Here is a 23,150-nt window from a genome sequence, read left to right as displayed (position 1 = left end):
AGTCAGGAGGTTCTGGTGTCCAGTTCAGCCCTGAACACACTGTGTGGGCTCTGGCAAGACATGAATCTTTTTCTTCCTGGCTTTTCCATCTGTTTATACAATTTTCTGCAGAAGTATATTTGTGAGGCCTGATGGGATAACCGGCTCCGAGAGCTTTCGGGTGTAATGAAAAACTGACAATTTTAATTTTCCCTCAAATTATCATACTCTAAAATAAATAGAGAGTCGAATAGATTCTCCAGCTATTCATCCTGGCAGCTCTGCCTCAGCTGAAGACAGTCTACAAGTTGGCAGACCAGAGCGAAGAGAAATTTATCTTAGTTCCCGGAGGAAAAAACCTGCTAGTTTCAACAACTGAAATTCTGAGAGAGGGTTTTCTGGAGAGGAGCCATTTGCAGCAACAATATATTTGAGAATATTAACTTATTCGTCTCTTGATGACTTTTCTGTTGAGGAAGGATGCAAAAGGTGGTTGCATTGAACTTCAGCCTCAAATGCAATTCTAGATGATCAGACTTGGCTTGCTCACCTCACTTGTCCATCATCAAAAGATGTGTCAGAGACAAAACCTCCATTCTGAGCAAATGGAGAACAAAATGACAGATTTCAAGGACACTGGTGCAACAAACCACAAAAATGATGATCACGGCTATGTTTGCCTTCAGGATCCATACGAAGACTTCATGAACAGCAACACCTTTTTATCAAATGCTTATGATGCAATGGCACCCAAATCAGGGAAATTCAGGGATTTGGCAGGCGGGAAAAGAGAAATGCAATACCATGCCACTTCAGACTGCAGTCTGTGCTGGAGCTAGGCTACTCCAGGCATTTTCCTTTTGTCCTCATTTAATGGTTCCTTTAAATACAATGTCTCAGTATCAGCCAAGGCAGCAAAATTTACAACATACTAATTAATAGCAAGATGCTTAGGTCAGCAATCCTGTCTCTGAGTATGTAATTATGTGTTTGGAGCTTTGTTTTTTTTCTCTTGCCTTCCTCTGTCAGATTTTACTAGTGGAGTCAGGGAGTATTAAGAACACATAAAATTTTAGGTGGCTGCAGCATGATTAATTTTACTTAAACAGTGAGGGATGAGCTATGCCACTTACCTTCCACCACATGACTAGACAGTTCTATCTGCTGTCAGCTCAAAACAAATCATACCGGGATTGAGGATTACAACTCACAAAGAGTAACTATAATTGTAAACCTGCTTCTCGCCATTCTTGACTGACTGATTTTTGTGAAAGAAGTAGTCCTTTTTCCCTAACCAGAGAGTCTTAAACTTCAGATTATCAGCAAAACATATTGCTGCACCTGCTCTGCCAATCCCCAGCCCTGGGTCACTTCTACCGCTAACTCTCCACTCCTGCTTCCAGGCAGCTGGGCAGGGAAAGAAAAATCCCATAATTCTATTTACTGGCACAGCAACAAGTCTATGATCCCCAGCAGTGGCTGGGCCCCCAGGGCTACTGGCACTCCTTGTGTTTGTCCCGACTCAGCTCCGTTTCAGATTTCCCTACAGCTGTCCTAACCTTTCAACATGCTCAGAGATCCCCTCATTCTCAAAAACAAAACAGAAGCCCTCTCTTTCCCTTCTGCCTGCAGCCTGCCTGACACCCACCGGGGTGCCCATCTTTTCCCTCCCTTCCTCCTAAATCAGAGAAGAGTCATCTTTCCTCATCCTCCAAGTTGGCACTTCTATAAGACATTGGACACATCTCCTCAGCCATCTTGTGGGGACCTCATGACATCAGTCATTTCCCTTCACATGTTAGTCTTTGATCCATCACTCCGTGCTCTCTGGCTTCTACCCTTCGGTCTACAAATTTGCCCAACTTCTTTCCTCATCACCATGCATACGCTTGCATGCATATAAACAAACCCACAATTCTTTAATCATTTCAGCCTCTCACTCATGCTGCAAATTGCCTTGTATGGCAATTAGTTGTTTACATGACAGTTTCAACTGGTCCAGCAGTTTTTAATTGTTATTGTGTCAGACACACACAAACACACACACACACACTTCTACATAAAATTCCAGCTTGTTCAGGGACTTCTCGGAGGAGATAGTTCTCTGCTCATCAACACTCCCAGTTCCACTCCTCTTCTGGGGACGCTGGAGAATTACACTTCTTTGTGATTTGAGGTTAGTGTCTTTGACCAATGAAATGAGAGTGGAAGTGATGTGTGTGGAAGCCTTAAGAGCCTATACTCAATGTGCAATGCTTTCTCTTTTGACTCTGCCACTGTAAGTGCTGCGTTGCGGATAGTGACTGATCTGTCAGCGTGCGTCGTGGAGTGAGAAGGAGGCGGACCAGCGCGCTGGCCAACCTGCAACAGGCAGACTGAGTGAGTGAGAAATCCATCTGGTTAATTAGAGCGGCTGACAGAGGGGACGGTTAGTTACTGTGGCATAACCTAGGCTCTCCTGCTTGATCTCAGGGAATTCTCCGTTAGATACAAGATCTTCTAAGTCAGACAGATCCTTTCTAGCGGACTTTCAGCTACCCTCCTTCCTGCGTAGTCCTAGGCTTTCAGTTTTCTCTCCCTAGAAGGCTCTTTTCCTAGCCCTTCCTATGACTTTTCATCCTTCAGACCACAGTGTATATGCTACCTTCTGAGAGAGATTCTTCTTGGCCCTTCTTCTCCCCTCTGCCCCCGTTACTATCTCCACATTACCCATTTCTGCCTTTCACAGAGTGTGTCACAGCCCATAATAATTTATTTCCTATCTCTCAAGTTCTGAATTCACAGTATTTGTATACCTGCTATCAACAGCAATTCATAAATAACTGACATACTTCAACCCCATGTGAACTTAAGGAAGTACCTTCCAAAAAATGGGCTGCTTTCATTTCTTTAATATGATAAAAATAGAACCACGAGTGGTCTATGAAAGTCACTCTTATGGTTTTCTAAACTATGTTAATAGAAGAAGAGAACTCTTAACTAAAAATGTGGGACAGACATCCAAATGCTTGGATGTGCACCCAGAACAAACCACTGACACTCGGTATTCACCCAGTCATGACAGAGAGGTCAGCCTGACATTTTGGGGTTTTTTCAGATAGTAATGGGTCAACAGCACTAACAACCTTTGATCCCAACCCAGTTAAATAGTAGCTTTTGTTATTCATTGACATACTTTTTGTTTTGTTTTTCTTTTGCTGTGTATATGCTACAAATGGTCTCACTTCAGAGGGACATTAAGAATTAGTCCTGAAATGCCAGACAATGTTAAGCAGCTAACCATTTGTTATACATGTAGGAATATAAGTATAATAACCTGTCACAATCAATGAATGGATGTATACAATTAGTATTATAAAATCACCAAATAGTTCACTTTTACTGTATATAACTGATACTGCAAAAGACAACTATTTCAATTTTAAAAACCAAAGTTTCAGCCTTACTGTTTCATCTCCACACAAAACATGTTTATTGTTCAAATATTTTAGGAATATGTAGCTTAAAATGTGAAATTTTCTGTTTTCACTGGTTTTATAAGTTGTATTAAACAGTCTTGACACTTGGCAAGAGATTCAGAAGCCGTGATGCCAGCATATAATACAGCAGACTCTGAAAACATTCTGTAAAATTTAGACCTCTTCAGATACTCAATTTCATAAGTACAGAAGTTTTGGGACCATCTGAATTCATTGTTAGACCAGCATACATTTTAGTCTTGATGAGAACAACCAAGAAAAATGTTTTAACATTGCTAAAGAAATAAGCTTGGTTTGGAAACAAAAATAATCTTGGCTTAGTTTTTTCATAAACTGTTTCAGGTTTGTTTTGGGAGGGAGGGGGTTGTTTAGATTTCCTATGTGGCAGTTTGAGTTTCAAAATACTGTCTCTTAAAATGAGAAGTATACCCTGCTACCCTAACTCTTATATAGCATGTATAATAGTTATCTGACAGCTACATTTTTCTACTAATATTTTACTAAGATCCACATGTGCAATTTAAAAATAATACAGATTTTTGAAGATGTGACCGCATATTTCTTTTTCCTTTTTAAATTGTTTCCTCACAATTAACACATTTTAAAATGAGATTATCATCTGCCACTCTGTTTTAAGAGCATGTGGGTAATCTGATGAGACTTAATGTCTTTAAAATGGGACATGCATCACCCATGTAGGTGCACACATTTGTACACATATAAAGAGATATATTTTTAGTCTTTCATACAAGACAGGCCATTTCTCCATTCCTCATCATTACAACACAACCTTCAGAAAAAGTATAAATACTTCTTTTCTATTCTACTAAGGCATTTCAACCCAACACCTAAGTTGCACAGAAGTAGTTGCTATAGAAAAGCAAAGGGGATAAATAATACTCAATTATGCTATCCAAAACTGCAACTGAAGTAAGGCAGTATCAAGGTTTATGTTTAAGAATGCTGACTGTATTTATTCTTGACTTTATGTATACTCCAAATTGAATGTGCTGAGTCCCAAATTGGAAGGTTCTTTACTGCTAAAAATAGTACATCTTAATGAAAATATTTTAGCTGGCATTCCAGATTAGGAAATCAGTACATGCCAAGAAAGTTTCCTTTGTACAAAATAGTAAAATTTAATGAATAATGGATTCAAGTGATGCCAATTACTTGCCTTCATTTCACACAAAATTTCTTTATGAAATGAAAGAAAGTGAGATTTACCTACACAAGATTTGCAGACATCTTGGCTCTCAGGAATAAATGCTTCTTCAGGTTTCTACATGTCTTTCATTTATTTTGCTAAGGAGCTTATTTTGAATAGTGCTCTATGACAGCATTTAGGGGTTTCTATTAAGTTTATTAAAGAAAAAAATTATAATAACTATCTCCTAAAAAACATTTGGCTCCATTTTTGGCTTGTTTAGAGATTATACCTTAAATACAAAATTACTAACAAGGCATCTGGTAAATGTGAAGGTGGCTGTTAAACTTTTGTAGCCTTTGATCTTGCTAATTAAGTTTTATAAAGACTTTAGAGAGAGAACAGTTTGTCAGTCAACTTACTTAGATATTATAGCTTTAGGAAAAAGTTATTTCAGCATATGGTACACCCTGTGTTCTAAAACTGAAAAAAAAACCCTATTTTTAAAAATATGACACTGATATACCCATATTATACAATTTAACTCCAGTTGACAATATAATCAACTTAAGAGAAATAAGAGGGAGGGAAGAGGAAAACCCTTTCTTGGGAACTATAAGAATTAGCAACCTCCCTACACATTTCTCTCTGAAAATACATATTGATCCTTATGATTGTTAGAAACCTTCTATTTTATCATGCTTTAAAAATTATATCTGAATCAGCATCTTAATGAAGTGCCCTTTTCTGGTTCAGTTTGGAAGAATGAAGGAGCGTGGGCTGTGGTACCGGATAGGCAAAAGAACCAAGCCAAGCTCCAACATGTGCTGTGGACTTTGGTCATGATCTAACATCTTCAGTCTGCATTTTCATCCATAAAATCATAAGACACTTATCCTAAAATGGTATGAATTTTACATCAATGCTCCTTTAAAATTATCTTCATGAAGTTCACCAGTACGCTTAGCTTTAAAAGTTAATATTTAGCTCTTATCATATTTAATATCTTTGTAATATTTGACTCAACCATTTCATCAGTCTTCCCAGAAACCAAATGAGAAAACAGTTTGATCTACCACTTTCTGCCATTTTCTCCCTTCCTTATTGTTCATTATCACTCTTGTTTGATAGACTATTCTCTCTATATTGTTAATTAAATGACCTCTGTGCTCTTCTCCCGCTGAACTATCTTCCCAACAAATTCTATCCACCATGACTCTTTCCCCTGTGCCTCATGTTCAGACCTCTGTCCCAAGCTCTTTGTCTCCAAATTGTCTCTGCCTGTCAGACAACTTCATTGGATTGTCCTAGGAGTACCGTCCAAACTTCCATCCACTTCAACCCAAGATAAGAAGTTAGACCTCTCTTTCCCCTTTATTCTGCTCTCACAGTCCCTGGTCTACAAAAACATTGATTCTACCATTAAACTATGCTATTGCTTCTTATTCTTTATGTCACTACTATAGTAATCAAGGCCACAAGTTTAGATTAATAGAATGGCCTCTGCATTATTCACAGTAGTCTAAATATTGCAACAAAGAACATTTGTAACAAGGATTATAACAAAAGTCTCAGTGCTTTAGCACAGTAAAGAATTTTTTTTTTTCTTTGCTCATGTTACAATCCAGTGCAAATGGTTGGATAAGATCTGCTCCATTTGGGTGACTAGGTTTCTTCTGTCTAGAAGCCACACCACCTCCTAGAGGAATCCCCCACCAGACCAACATCCCCCTCCCCCACCATAATTGGCAAATGACTGAGAGAAGGGAAGGTAGAATTCAGTTATGGGATTAGCCTAAATACAGTAGTGGACCACAGATGTAAAAAAATATAATTAAAACTCCCATTTCAAAATGGGTATGTAATACCGGGAGATGCACAGTGTTCATTAGCACATGACAATTCTGAAACCCTACTTGGAAGGCCTTAGGAAGTGCCCTACCATGGAGAGAGGGTGAGTTACTTGGTTAAACTTTAATTCTGCTCTCTGAAAATAATTTCCTCATTGGTCCTTAGCTTTTCAGTTCAGTTCAGTCGCATCTGACTCTTTGCAACCCCATGAATTGCAGCACGCCAGGCCTCCCTGTCCATCACCAACTCCCAGAGTTCACCCAAACTCAAGTCCATCGAGTTGGTGATGCCATCCAGCAATCTCATCCTCTGTCGTCCCCTTCTCTTCCTGCCCCCAATCCCTCCGAGCATCAGAGTCTTTTCCAGTGAGTCAACTCTTTGCATGAGGTGGCCAAAGTATTGGAATTTCAGCTTTAGCATCAGTCTTTCCAAGGAACACCCAGGACTGATCTCCTTTAGAAGGGACTGGTTGGATCTCCTTGCAGTCCCAGGGACTCTCAAGAGTCTTCCCCAACACCACAGTTCAAAAGCATCAATTCTTCGGTGCTCAGCTTTCTTCACAGTCCAACTCTCACATCCATACATGACCAATGGAAAAACCATAGCCTTGACTAGATGGACCTTTGTTGGCAAAGGAATGTCTCTGCTTTTCAATATGCTATCTAGGTTGGTCATAACTTTTCTTCCAAAGAGTAAGCGTCTTTTAATTTCATGGCTGCAATCACCATCTGCAGTGATTTTGGAGCCCCAAAACAATTAAGTCTGACACTATTTCCACTGTTTCCCCATCTATTTCCCATGAAGTGATGGAACCAGATGCCATGATCTTAGTTTTCTGAATGTTAAGCTTTAAGCCAACTTTTTCACTCTCCTCTTTCACTTTCAACAAGAGGCTTTTTAGCTCTTCTTCACTTTCTGCCATAAGGGTGGTGTCATCTGCTTATCTGAGGTTATTGATATTTCTCCGGGCAATCTTGATTCCAGCTTGTGCTTCTTCCAGCCCAGCGCTTCTCATGATGTACTCTGCACAGAAGTTAAATAAGCAGGGTGACAATATACAGCCTTGGTATACTCCTTTTCCTTAGCTTTTAGGAGTTCTTATTGTCTATTTCTTCCCTTTGGACACAACTGAAATGAATGTTCTCAAAAGTTTGAAAGCCAAAAGGTGATTTTACAGCTCCAAGAGTTTTTAGTCTGATGTTCAGCACTTCTTGACAATACAAGTTCTTCAAAATCTTGATAGGTTTCTGTTGTATTTGCTTCCATCTATAATGCTCAGGTTTAATTCTCCTCTCGCCCCCTCTCTCCTTAACTGCAGCTATTTTGATGATTTCTTCCTGCAAGGACACACCCTTATTCTAACCTTTTCCATGGAAGTAAATCATGTTGTCCAACTAGGAAGTTCTACTGACCTTTTGTGGCTCTATTTGGGATCTGGAAGCAATTGACTTTCCAGCCATTTTTCACTGCAAGTCTTTGGGCTCCATCATTTTCTGTTCAGCTTGATAACTGGCCAATTCTTTTGGGTTCATGCCTTTTATGAAACACCTTACCAAAGGCAGCCAATAATAGCTATCATACACTAACACAGACTGTCTTTAAAGCACATCCCCTAATGCAGAGGTTTCAAAGTGTGCTCTGCCCAACCTTAAGAATGCCAGAGACCCCTTTTAGTGGATCCACTACGTCAAAAATACTTTCATAATACTAAGAGGTTATTTTCTTTTTTCACTGTGTTGACATTCCCACAGATACTACCAAAGTGACCTCATGTAAAGCTGTTGATATTTAACACAAATCAAAACAATATCATCAAACTGTATCATTGTATTGTATCATTGATTGAACATTGCATCCTATCTTTTCATGTACTCAGTTGATTTTTTAAAAGCCAGTTTCATCTTGAAATGTACTTGAAACAGTAAAAATTATTCACTTTATTAAATCTCAGTCCTGGAGAACAAGTCCTAAATATTCTGTGAGACCGGAAGGAAAACACACACACACACGACTTCTGCTGCATACCTGAATTCAATGTTTGTCTTGAGGAAAAGCAGTGTGCGATTGTTTGAGTTGCGAACTGAACTATCTCTTTTTTTGTGGAACACTATTTTCACTTGAGAGAACAAGTGATAAACAAAATATGGTTACTTAGACTCAGGTATTTGACAGTCATTTTCTTGAAAATAAATGAAGTGAGCCTGTCACTTGAAGGCGAACAACCTGACACTATTTGTTGACAATGATAAAACTTCAGCTTTCAAGTGAAAATTAGAATTTTGGAAAACTTGTACCATGAGCTTGACAACTTCTGAATTCTTAAAGACTTTTCTGAACAGACCAGTAAGTGATATTAGCAAATGTGATTTTTAAAATACAATATAATGAAGTATACCAGTGATAAAACTCAAGGAAACAATATTTTCTAAGTAACCAATGCAAGATACCTTTAAAACATATGTAGGTAAATGACTCCTTTAAAGTGCAATCATACCAACCAATTTTAATGTTATAAGCATGTGAAAAGTTCATTGATATGATTTCAAGATTCCACCTTGCAATCAACTTTTAACAAATTATCACCTATTGAATTACTAGGTGGTATCCAAGAATATCTACAATTATCTGAAAAGGCTATTAAAATATTCCTTTAAAAGAAGGAGGTTGGTCTTCTAACAAGAAATATATATACATCTCTGTGAGGTCAGACTTTCTTTATATACTTCAGTTAAAATGACATATCACAATAGAGTGAAGAAACAAATGAGAATCGAGCTGCCTTCTGTTAAGCTAGACAGTACAGTTTTGTGAAAAAGAAAATGCCATTCTTTTCGATAAATTTTTTGGAAGCACAGTTATCATAAAAATATTGCTTACATTAACATAATGGATTTATGACTATTTTTGATTCATTAGTATTTTTTAACTTCAATTTTAAGATGGTAATTCCTGCTATATATAACCCACAAGCAAAAGCTTTGGGGATCCTCAAAAGTTTTTCAAAGGGTGAAGAAGCGCTGAGAAGAAAACATTTGAGAATCTTGGTCCTAGAGAAGGGACCATACAGCCCACAGGTCAAATCCAGTTACTTGCCTGTTACGTAAATAAAGTTTTATTGGCACACAGGCACACCCATGTACTTCCATGTTGTCACGGCTGCTTTTATGCTGTAATGGCAGAGCTGAATATTTATAAGAGAGATGATATTGCTCCCCAAATCCCAAAACATTTAGTAGTTTGCCTTCATGGAAAATGTGTGTTGACCCCTGTTCCAGAGCTTTGGTTCTCAAGCCCGGGTGCACATTAGAAATCACCTGGAAAACAGTTAAAATAAAACCAGTATCCTTTCCCCTCCCCCAACATATACACACTGAGCAATTAAATCAGAATCTCTGGAAGCAGGTCCAAGCATGGATAGTTTTATTAAATCCTCCAAGTGACTCTACTATAGAGGCAAGGGTAAGAATCACTATCCTAAAGTTTTAAGATTTTTAGGCATAAATCTTGCCTTTCAAGTTATTCCAAACATCAGATTATCCAAGATGTTTCCCCTTCAGAACATGAGCTACTGTATTTCAAGCCCCTAATACTAGGGCCCTCACTGACCAAGCAGGAGTCAGTGCCACATTTGTTGCTGTCAAGAAGCACCCCACTGTTACAAATTTGAAATGGCACAAATTTCAGTATTAGTCAGGATAGGCTACCTTAGCAAACGCTTCCCACTTTCAGAGGCTAACATAACAGAGGTGTTCTTTATCATGCAAATCATGGTGCGGGTGTTTGGTTGGGGGTGGTCTCTGCTCTACAAAGGAACCCAGCTGCTTCTAGCTAGACACCCTACCACCCCTCAGGGCCTCAGAGAGCAGACTGGATCCCTCTTCATCCAGCCAACAGATGAGAGAAAAGAAACAGCATGGAGGATTGAGTAGGAGGTGTTTTATGAGTCAGGCCTGGAGGAGGTCGACATAACCCTATTGATCAGAACTTAATCATTTTTAAGTGCAAAACAAGGTGCCAAATGTAGCCAGCCTTTCTGCCAAAGAGGAAAAGTGAAATAGCTTAGTGAACTATCTTTATCCCTGTCACAACCTTCCTCCTAACTGGTCTCCTATATCAAGCCCTGTCCTATGAACGGCCTTAATGCCTCTTGTCATTGGCAAAATAACATCTTCCCAGATATGTCCACATCCTATTCTCCAGAACCTGTGAATGCGTTACGTTACACAGCAACAGGGACTTTTGCAAATGTTTTTAAGGTTAAGAATCTTACAGGGGAGAGTCTCTTGGATTATCCAAAGTGGGTTCAATATAATCACATGGACCCTTAAAAATGAAGAACCTTTCTGAATGAAAGTCAGAGAGATAGGAAGATGGAGGAAGGGTCCAAGAGAGGCAATGTGTTTGAAGGAAGGGGGCCATGAGCCAAGAATGCAGACAGCTTCTAGAAGCTGAAAGAGCAAGGAAATGGATTCTCCTCCAGAAAGGAACACAGCCCTGCCAAGCCCTTGATACTAGGCAAGTGAGACAGGTGTCAGACTTCTGACCCAAAGAACTGTAAAACAATACATTTGTGTAGTTTTAAGCCACTAAGTTTGCAGTAATATTTTACAGTAGTAATAGAAAATAAATGCATACTTCACTTCTCGGTTCTTACTGCTATCAGTGACGGCCCCAACATTTAAATCTTAATTGGTTGCTCCTTTTCTTTGAATTCTTTATTGGCTCCTCATTCATTCACTTAATACACACTAAACAATTACAATGTGTCAGACACCCTCCCGTCACCAAGACTGCTGCCCTGAATAAGGCAGACACGCTTCCTGCTTCGATGCTTAGCAGTACAGAGACTACAGAATACAGTCTAAACTCTCCCAAGTCATTCAATGTCTGCACAGTCTAATGCTGAACAGCCTACATACCATCTCTTGACATTTCTCTCTGCCAGAAAGAGAGAAAAAAAAAAAAAAGGCTTTGAAAAAAAAAAAAAATGTTAGTTGCCCAGTCGTGTCCAACTCTTTAGGACTCCATGGACCACAGCCCGCCAGGCTCCTCTGTCCAGGGGATTTTCCAGGCAAGAATACTGGAGTCGGTTGCCATTTCCTTCTCCAGGGGATCTTTCCAACCTAGGGATTAAACCCAGGTCTTTCACATTGTAGGCACACTCTTTACAGTCTGAGCCACCAGGGAAGCTCACCTCTTGACATTTCTCTCTGCCAGAAAAAGAAAAAAAATAAAGGCCTTAGGAGTCCTGATAAAATGTCATCAGATTTCTCAGATGCCATGGCCTGTTTTAAGAATGTCACTAGCTACAGTAGAAAACTGTTCTGCCCTCCCTATTCTTTGATCATCTGGAAAACTCCCACTTCTCCCCTAAAAGTGATCTCAAATATTATTCCAGAAAATAAGGTCACTCCCAGGCTCCCTCCTCTCTTTACTGTGGAGTATATATATCCAAACTAGTAGTTGTTAACAATGAATCGCAACTGTCCCTTCGCTGCCCTAATTATGGCTTTCAACAAATTCAAAGCGAAGTTCCTAGTAAACTTGCTTTTAAATAAATGCTGAGAATTCTCTTTCATGCATTCATTCATTCATTCTCTCAAAATCAATTCATCAAAACACATACTTCACCAGAATTTGAATTAAGTTTTCTGCAGGAAAATTGACAGCACAATAAAAATCCCAAAATAAGAAAAACAGACCAGCCTCTAAACTGTTTGCAATATCTTTTCCAGCATAGATCTCTTATTCTTTTCAAAGAGCATACTTCTTGGAGTAACAAAATGGAGAGCAACTCTGAGAAGCCTGCATAATGACATACTGAATATGGCTATCACGGAACCAGGATTCTGCACGTACCTCTGTTAGGAAATTTCTGCAATTTACTAAACATGCATGAAGGTGTACAGTACCCATAAACTTCAACATATACCTACAACGCATAACATGCAGTGTATTAAATTATATGAATAATTTTATTTGGATAGATTTATTTCATCTGCCTATAAGAACTAGAGGAAAAACATCAGTCTTTTTATAAGCATTTCAAATGTTTATGAAATACATGTTAAATATACCTTGTGAAACTATTTTGTTGTAATTTATTGTTACCATTTTCTTGAAAAAGACAGCCACTAGTCTGTTTCATGCACTGACACATTTTCCTGGTATAGCCAAGCACTCCATGCAAGATTCATATTCCAGTTAACTAAGTAGACAAGAATTCTTCTTATCGATTACTAATTTCCCTGCATCTGGATATTTTATATTCACAACAGTGAACATTAACATATTTTACTTGGTCATATATCTGTAATATATAAATGGTGATCTGCTAAATAATTTACTAGTTATAGAGAATATTTTGATAAATTATTACTGTCACTATTATGGAACCATCATGCAAAGGTACATTTTAATACATTTTCAAACAATTCTTGAACAACTATTTTGTACCTACTATGTGCAGGGTGCAGAGATCAGTCAGAAACATGTGTAGAATAATTATCAGTTGTCTGCTACAGTAAAATTTATTCCAACCACAGGAACATAATTTTCAAGAGACAAATCGTAGCTGTCAGCACATGAAGTTTTCCTGAACATTTCCACTTTTATTAAGAACTCTCACCTAGCATCCAGCAGACATTGGATTCCTACTAGCATGGTGGTTTAGCTTTCCTGCACACAGAATATTAATGGTCATAAACTCTTTCTTATTCCCACCTCCCAATACATTAGCAGTTTTCCAGTGGGCATTGATTCTGTGCGATGGAGTCTAATGTGATAACCACAGTGGTAGAGTAACCAGGGAATTATCCCCCTAGGAGGAGAGGAGTTTTTTCCACCTCTAAGTCAATGATCATTAAAACAACCAACACATTAAGTTTAACAAATCACAAAGGCTATAGGGACCTACAAATTGCAATAGTGAAGTTACAATTATCCAGCAATTAGGTTTACATTTATATTCACCCTTTCAATAATCAAGTCTACAAATGCATCCTCTTCTTCCTGCTGAACTTGATCTGGAAGGTTTCTAAAGCTTTCATTTTTATGCAGGTGTCTCAAACCAAGAAAACAATTGCATCTGAATGAAGTAATAATGACAAACCTTATGAAGCAGAAAGAACAATAATTTATTCACCTAACATAAGCCTAATTTAAAAAACATGGGGGTGGGGGGAATGGATTGCCAAGCTCTATTTCCAAATGGAATGTGCTCTGAGCCATCATAAATATTTGGCTACTAGAAGAGTGTCTAATTCAGTAAATAACGGACATGAATATCTAACGTTTTAGGAATACTTTCAGCTACAGGTAAAAAACAGTCTAACTAGAGTGGCTTTTTTTTAAAAATTGGGGAATATTTTTTTTCCCATACTGAGAAATCCAGAATTACCAATGCTGAACTAAATCAGTAGATCAATGGTGGAAAAGACCCTGAGATTTCCTTGTAATTACTCATAATTACAAAAAGGTTGCTGCAGCTTCAGCAATCATATCCCTCTTCCACCATGAAAAAGGAAGATGGAAGACTGAGAAGAGGCAGTGCCAATATCTAAAGTAAACACTATATGAGGAAGCTCCCAGAACATGTTTGTTTTTCATTGACCAGAATTTTGCCCCAGAGTCATCGCTGGCCTACAGGTGAGGAAAAGAGAGAAAGGGGACAAAGAGAACAAGAAAAGCTTCTGACACCCAGAAATCAACCTAACATTCGCAGCTGAACCTTAACATTGTGAAAAGTTATTGCAGCACTCATACTAGGCCTTGGTATTCTTCTGTTGACCACAAACCAGCTTCTAAATCACCAGCTATCAAGATGAAGTGAGAAAAACAAGATGAGTCCATAATCTTCTAAGCACAGAAACAAGGCCATTGTACAAACCACAAATATTCCAAATATCTCCACACCCTAATCTGAAGCCTTGTCACTCCTTTCCCAACCATAGCTTTAGCCTCATTTTATTTTGTCCATCTTATAAGATTTTAAAAATATCTAATTATTGGCTTATCCTCAATTCCCAAAAGCATGTAATCCATAACAAAGCCACTTTTTAAAACCCTCCCCCAAAGTTCCCTAGTGTGTGTCCCCATCCCATGAGAATCCTTTCAAATACCTTTTACTGAAATGCCTGACATTTCCCATGGTTTGTGGGCCTTCTTCCTGTCATATGTTACTAAATCCAATTTGTTCAATCACAGGTATGTTTCTGGTGGTCTTTGGCTGGAAGGCATTTAAGACTCAGTCAACCAAAGAAGTATTTGCCACAACTTTGTTCCATTCTAGTCTAATTAAAATGGTGTACCCTAATAGGTCAGACTTCAAAATCCTTAAATGGAAAAGGAGTCAGGATATAGTGAACAGAGCATATGAAAAAGAACCAAGGGACAAAAGCTCTAATCTGCTCTGTCCAGTTTACCAGTTAAGTGACCTCAGGTAAGACACTGAAGGGCAGGAAAGGAACTGACCTTACAGTCATCTAAGTGAACTAGCTAACGTTAACTGTGTTTGAGATAGCAAAACTATAAACTGCAAGAGTCTGAGTGTATTTTCCTTCTCTTTACGTTTGAAAAGTTGCAGGATCCAGGTTTGAATCAAAGCACCTAACTCTAAAAAGTAAAAGTGTTAGTCATTCAATCATGCCCAACTCTTTTAGACCCTATGGACTCTATCCCACCAGGCTCCTCTGTCCATGGACTTCTCCAAGCAAGGATACTGGAGTGGGTAGCCACTTCATTCTCCAGGGGATCTTTGCGACCCAGGGATTGAACCTGAGTCTCCTGCATTGCAGGCAGATTCTTCACCATCTGAGCCACCAGGGAAGCCCCTAACTCTAACTCTAACCCCCAACTCTTAACTCTGAAGCCTAACTGTTTTCCATTATACCAAGTTTTAATTTCTTCCTCTGTGAACTAACTAGGTTGTGAACTTCAGAACTTTAAAAGCCCTTTTTGCTCACCATTTCAGGGCTCTGAATGATGAATCACATTATTTATATTTATGCTTTTTGAACCTACCTGGTCTGTAGAGGAAAGGTGCAGGAACAATGTGAGGTGATGTATGTTTATAGAGTTTGAATTTGACCAAGACTTTTCTTTACTAGCTTAAATCATGAATTTGAGCTACCATTTGAACTTCCAATTTAAAATACGACTTGCATTGCTTTAATAATTAGTGATGCTGAGCATCTTTTCATACGCTGGCCCTCTATCTTCTTTGGAGAAATGTCTATTAAGGTCTTTTGCCCATTTTGTGATTGAATATTTTTGTTGTTAAACTATATGAGCTGTTTGTATATTTTGGACATTAAGTTCTTGTCTGTCACATAATTTGCAAATATTTCCTCCCAGTCCCTAGGTTGTCTTTTTTTGCTTGTTTGTTTCATTAGCTGTGCAAAAGCTTAGAAGTTTCATTAGGTCCCATTTGTTTACTTTTGCTACTACCTTGGGAGACCGACCCAAGAAAACATTGGTATGATTTATGTCAGAGAATGTTTTGCCTATACTCTCTTCTAGGAGTTTTATGGTGTCATATCTTATGTTTAAGTCTTTAGTCATTTTGAGCTTATTTTTGTGCATGGTGTGAGGGTGCATTCTAATTTCATTGATTTACCTGTAGCTGTCCAACTTTCCGATAACCACTTGCTAAAGAGACTATCTTTTATCCATTTTGTATTCTTGCCTGCTTTGTGGAAGATTAATTGTCTATAGATTTGTGGGTTTATTTCTGGGCTCTCTTTCACTTCATTAATTCATATGCCTATTTTTGTACTGATACCACATTGTTTTGATTACTCCAGCTTTGTAGTATTGTCTGAAGTCTGGAAGAGTTATGCCTTGTGCTTTTTCTCCTCAGAATTGCTTTGGCAATTCTGGATCTTCTATCATCCCACATAAAATTTTGGTGTGTTCATTCACCTAGAGCCAGACATCTTGGCAAGTGAAGTCAAGTGGGCCTTAGGAAGCATTATTACAAACAAAAACTAGTGAAGATGATGGAATTCCAGCTGAGGTATTTCAAATCCTAAAAAATGATGCTATTAAAGTGCTGCAGTCAACATGCCAGCAAATCTAGAAAACTCAGCAGTGGCATCAGGACTGGGAAAGCTCAGTTTTCATTCCAATCCCAGTGAAAGGCAATGCCGAAAAATGTTCCAACTACTCCACAACTGTGCTCATTTCATATGCTAGCAATGTAATGCTCAAAATCCTTCAAGTTAGCCTCCAACAATATGTGAATCAAGAACTTCCAAATGTATGAGCTGGATTTAGAAAAGGCACAGGAACCAGAGATCAAAATGCCCACATTCACTGGATCATAGAAGAAGCGAGAGAATTCCAGAAAAACATCTACTTCTGCTTCATTGACTATGTAAAAGTTTTTCACTGTGTGGATCACAGCAAACTGTGCAAAATTCTTCTAGAGATGGGAATACCAGACTACCTCATCTGTTTCCTGACAAACCTGCATGCAGGTCGAGAAGCAACAGTTAGAAACGGACAATGAAAAACAGACTGGTTCAAAATTGGGAAAGGAGGCTGTATATTGTCACCCTGCTTATTTAACTTATATGCAGAGTGCATCATGGGAAATGCCGTGCCGAATGAAGCACAAGCTGGAATCAAGATTGCTAGAAGAAATATCAGTAACTTCAGATATGCATATGATACTAATATAAAAACAGAAAGAAAAGAAGAACTAAAGAACCTCCTGATGAAAGTGAAAGCAGAGAGTGATAAAGCTGGCTTAAAACTCAACATTCAAAAAATGAAGATCATGGAATCTGGTCCCATCACTTCATGGCAAACAGTTGGGGAAAAAGTGGAAACAGCGACAGACTTTATTTTCTTGGGCTCCAAAATCATTGCAGACAGTGACTGCAACCACTAAATTAAAAGACACTTGCTCCTTGGAAGAAAAGCTGTGACAAACCTACAAAGGTATTAAAAAGCAACCTTTGTTGCTTTGCCAACAAAAGTCTAATAGTTAAAGCTATGGCTTTTCCAGTAGTCATGTATGGATGTGAGAGATGAATCATAAAGAAGGCTGAGTGCCAAAGAATTGATGCTTTTGAACTGTGGTGTTAGAGAAGACTCTTGAGAATCCCTTGGACAGCAAGGAGATCAAACCAGTCAATCCTAAAAGAAATCAACCCTGAAAATTCATTGGAAGGACTGATGCTGAAACTCTAATACTTTGGCCCACCTGATGCAAAGACCCAACTCATTCCCTGATATTGGGAAAGATTGAGGGCAGGAAGAGAAGGAGGCAACAGAGGATAAGATGGTTGGATGGTAACACCAACTCAATGGGCAAGAGTTTGAACAAACTCTGTGAAATAGTGAAGGACAGGGAAGCCTGGAGTGCTGCAGTCCATGCGGTCACAAAGAGTCAGACACAACTTAGTGACTGAACACCAACATAAATTTTTGCATTATTTGTTCTAGTTCTGTGAAAAATGTCATAGGTAATTTGATAGGGATCACATTCAATCTGTAGATTGCTTTGGGTAGTATGGCTATTTTAATAATAGTAATACTTCCAGTTCAAGAGTATGGGATATTTTTGTGTGTCTTTGAATCCTCTCTATTTTATTAATGTTTCATATTTCTCAGTATATGTCTTTCATCTCCTTGGTCAAGTTATTCCTTGGTATTTTTTGGTGCATTTTAAAAGGTTTTTTTTTTTTTTTTAATTCTCTTTCAGTTCTTTCATTGTTAGTGTAAAGAAATGCAACCAATTTCTGAATGTTACTTGTATCCTGTTACTTTGCTGAATCCATTTACTAGATAGAGTAATTTTCTGTGGAGTCTTTATGGCTTAATGTATACAGTACCATGTTATCTGCATATAGTGACATTTTACCTTTTCCCTTCCCATTTGGATACCTTTTATTTCTTTCTTTTGTCTTCCGTGGCTAGGATTTCCAGTATTATGTTGAATACAAGTGATGAGGAAGGGTATCCACTTGACGCCAGTCAGAATGGCCATCATTAAGAAGTCTACAAATAACAAATGCCAGAGAGGATGCGGAGTAAACGAAACCCTTCTACACTGTTGATGGGAATGCAAGTTGGTGCAGCTACTATGGAGATCAGTATGGAGGTTCCTTGTAAAACTAAATATGTTGCTACTATATGATACAGCCATCCCACTCCTGGGCATAAACCTATAATATTATATTATAATATTATAGACAAAACTATAATCAAAAACATACATGGATCCCTATGTCCACAGCAGCACTATTCACAATAGCAAAGACATGGAAGCAAGCTAACTGTCCACTGACAGACGAATGGACAAAGAAGATGTGGTACAAATACACAATGGAATATTACTCAGCCATAAAATAGGACAAAATAATGCCATTTGCAGCAAGATGGATGCAACTTGAGATTATCATACCAAGTGAAGTAAATCCAAAGAAGACATATACCATATGATATCACTTGTATGTGAAGTCTACAATACATTACAAACGAATCTATCTTCAAAACAGAAACAGACTCACAGACATGGAGAACAGATACACAGTTGCCAAGGCAGGGAGATGGAGGAGGAAGGATAGACTAGGGGCTTGGTATTGGTAGATGCCAACTATTGCATTTAATGAGGTTAAACAACAAGGTCCTACTGTATAGTGTAGCAAACTATATCCAATCTCCTGGGATAAACCATAATGAAAAACAGTATAAAAAAAGAATGTTTGTATAAAACGAAGTCACTTTGTTATACAGCACAAAGTTGTAAATCAACCATACTTGAATAAAAAATTAATCAATTAAATTAAATATGACTACTTAAGGAATTGAGTGAGATCCTATACAAAAGGGGCTGAGAAAAGTAAAGACTTGACAATAAATGTAAGAAAACAAGTCAGCATATATCTTTTTTATGTTCAGCATTCAACACAAACAATTCAACATTCATTTGCACATTCAAGTAGGAACCTTTACAGCCAGTAATAGACAAATATAAGAAAATATAATCATAGATAAATAAGAACAAATGTAAAATTATATGCATTTTAGTCTTATCAATTTAGAAAAATTTTTTAAGAGAAGTAATTAGCAGTGTTGAAGACTTAAGGAAATATGCACTGAAGGATCAGAAGAAGGAATGTTATTTTGTAACTTTCTTCTGACGGGCAATATGCAATATATATATCAAACATTTCCAATATTTTTGCCTATTGCCTTTGAACCATAATTTCCTTCTATACAAAATCACAGATGTGTGCAAAGAGCCACAGAAATGTAGAAATACTATTTATAACTGGTGAAATTTTGTAAAAAGTTAAAAGGTTAATGATAGAAGATTGGTTAAACAAATTGCAGCTTATTCATACAAATGAAACCTATGGTTGTTAAAAAGGAAATGAAGAAACATTAAGTACTATGGCCAAATGTTTAAAATACATCGCTACGCTGAAAAAGTAAATATTTCAATGTGTGACTGTGTTTTTGCTTTAAACATGTATATAAAGGTGTTGCTGTGGATTGAGTGTGTGTGGGCCACAAAAATCCATTTGTTGAAATCTAACCCCCAATGTGATGGTATTTGAGAGGTAATTAAATCATGAGGGTTGAGTATTCACATGGATTAAGGCCCTTATAAGAGCCCAGAGAGCTAGTTCCCTCTCTTTCCATGTAAAGATACAGCAACAAGCCACCAGACTGCAACCTGGAAGAGAAAGTGAAAGTCACTCAGTTGTGTCCGACTCTTTGTGACCCTATGGACTGTGTCCATGGAATTCTCCAGGCCAGAATACTGGAGCGGGTAGCCATTCCATTCTCCAGGGGATCTTCCCATCCCAGGGATCGAACCCAGGTCTTCCACATTGCAGGCAGATTCTTTACCAGCTGAGCCCAAAGGAAGCCAAAGAATACTGGAATGGGTAGCCTATCCCTTCTCCAGCAGATCTTCCTGACCCAGGGATTGAACTGGGGTCTCCTGCATTACAGCAGAATTCTTTACCAGCTGAGCTATCAGGGAAGCAACCTGGAAGAGGGTCTTCACCATATCTGGACCACGATGGCACTCTGATCTCAAATTTCTAGCCTCTAAAACTATGAGATAATAAACTTCTATTATTTATAAGCGACCTGGTCAATAGTGATTTGTCAGAGCAGCCCAAACTAAAACAGATATAAACACATTTTTTAAGACTCAGATATCCAGCAACTGTCTCTAACTGATGGAATTGTAGTTGGTTTTATTTTCTTCTATTTATCTATATTTTCCAGATTTTCTATCATGACTATATTTTTATAATAATTTTAAATTAAGTGAGGTTTTGAAACAAATATTAACATATCTAAATCAATTTAAAAAATACCCCATGAGTACTTCAAATGCTAAATGTAACTGTCCTTTTAGAAAAAGACCCTAGATAAAAGATAAGTCCTTTCCATGTCATGAGATAGCTCACAGAAGCCAAGCCATCTGTGAGACCCACAAACACCTTTTCCTCAAGAGATTTGTTTTCCAAATAATTGTTTTAATCCTTTACTTTCAAATTTATAAATTTAGCTTAACGTAATGCTGTATGTATAATGAAATTTTTAAGAAGCAAAATTACGTAACTGTTAATTATCTTGTAAAACTTTCCATTGTAGTATTATCTATATGGACTTCTGAGAATTATAAAAGTCACTTCTGTATTTAGAATATTCGCTTTAACATGCTGCATTTCTATTTAACTTTTTAAAGCTAATGCAGTGTTGCAAACCAACAATTTTGCAATAATATTTAGAGAGAGATGCTATCACAAGGAGTTTGTTTCAGTTCTTTTTACTTTCAGCAATTTTTTTTAATACAGGAAGGACTTACAAATATCATTTTTAAAAATGTGTGCCTTACTAACCACTACATTAAGGTATAAATTTAAATCCTGCTGAAATAAGAAGTTAAAGAATTAATTTGCCCATTACAATAGCTACCTCATATTGGCTGCCTATTGTTATTTAGGTTCTTTAACAAACACTGTCTTATTTCATTCTTACAACCACACAGTAAAGCAATGGAGGTATTATTAACCCCATTTTACAGATGAAAAAATTGAACAATTTAATCATTCAAACTCATGATTTTGAAAAGCCTTTAATGACTTGGGAGATACAAAGTAAAGTTTTCCATATGACCAGTGAGTGTGAATAGATAATTGGTATTATCTTCCTCAGCTAAGATACAAACAAGGTGACTCTGTATTAAAATTTCTAAGTATAACTCCAAGTTGCCCAGCCTATTTCTTAATTCTTCTCCCCAGTATGTGCAGTTATTCCCATGGTACTTATTCTGCCCAAAGAATCAAACTTGTTTGTTATAGTCTTGCCCTAAGACCCAAAGCAAAATATTTCTTCTTAAGCTAGAGGTCCACCTAATGACTGCTGTCTCAGTGTTGTTTGTTCCAGAGCCTTCTTCTGTACTGCTGTTCTGTGATCAGTGCTGGACACTTGGTAGCCATGCCTGATGCTTCCTGAATAGACCATGCCCTGGGTGTCCTTGCCCAACACCACAGTGAACAGTAAGCCAGGGTCAACCACAGAGTGAGTTTGCACCAAGACATCTATTTTTTAAAAAAACATTTTATTTTATATTGGAGTATAGCCAATTAACAATGTTGTGATAGTTTCACGTGAACAGCAGAGAAACTCAACCATACATACACATGTATCCACTCTCCCCCAAACTCCCCTCCCATCCAGGCTGCCGCATAACATTGAGCAGAGTTCCCTGTGCTGCACAGTAGGATTGAGACACACTACTCTAATCTTTGCCAGAAGTTCCAGCTAAGATTTTGACCTAGGAAAAGAAGTTCTAAACAATGCAGGACTACAACCTGTGTCAAATCCAGCTCCATCTCCAAGATGCATCTCTTCGGGTTCATGCACACACCCACTTTCATTTCCAAGTGGTAGGGTTTCAAAACGTTCTGAGTCAAGCTCCTTGTAGACCCAGAATCAACCTTCCTTCAATGCATTTTCCTACCTGCTAGTTTAACCTAGCCACACCTTATCAATACATTCTTGTTACACATCAACATTTCTTTACACTTCACTGATACTTTAACTTGGTTAGCATCACCTTGGTCTATCCTACAGGTTTTAATAAATTTTAAACTGAAAAGGAAAATATCTTGAGGCTCTACTGCTGCTAAGTCGCTTCAGTCATGTCCGACTCTGTGCGACCCCATAGACGGCAGCCCACCAGGCTTCCCCATTCCTGGGATTCTTCAGGCAAGAACACTGGAGTGGACTGCCATTTCCTTCTCCAATGCATGAAAATGAAAAGTGAAAGTGAAGTCGCTCAGTCGTGTCCAACTCTTAGCGACCCCACGGACTACAGTGCACCAGGCTCCAGTTTCCTCCTATTAAGTCCCTCTGTTCCTATACACTTCTATGCAAAAAGGCTGCCAACTTTTCTTGCGGCAAAATCTATGCTGTCTCTGTGTTCCAAGAGATATGCCAGGGAGGGTCATTTGACTGCTACTGTCTTGGATGCCTGAACCTAGGGCACTTGAATAAAAATGTCCTATTTTACATACATGTGTGTGTGTGTGTATTCATGTATATGTATATATGTGGATATATATGAATATGGAAAGATTGAGGACAGGAGAAGGGACGACAGAGGATAAGATGGTTGGATGGCATCACCGACTCTATGAACATGGAGTTGGTGATGG

At 38.1% G+C, this 23,150-nt stretch overlaps 1 long non-coding RNA gene across 1 annotated transcript; it reads left to right on the top strand.

Moving 5' to 3' along the window:
• The first annotated feature begins 1,564 nt into the window (after positions 1–1,564).
• On the top strand, positions 1,565–19,446 carry LOC138442098 (uncharacterized). Its single transcript, XR_011257544.1, has 3 exons — positions 1,565–2,155; positions 2,263–2,358; positions 18,382–19,446. It is a non-coding gene; the product is annotated as an uncharacterized lncRNA (long non-coding RNA).
• Positions 19,447–23,150: the final 3,704 nt, after the last annotated feature.

Source organism: Ovis canadensis, chromosome 6 (assembly GCF_042477335.2).
Source record: "Ovis canadensis isolate MfBH-ARS-UI-01 breed Bighorn chromosome 6, ARS-UI_OviCan_v2, whole genome shotgun sequence".
Taxonomy (NCBI): Eukaryota; Metazoa; Chordata; class Mammalia; order Artiodactyla; family Bovidae; genus Ovis; species Ovis canadensis.
Note: the sequence above shows the minus strand (reverse complement) of the source record. Positions and strands in the feature narration are given on the sequence as shown.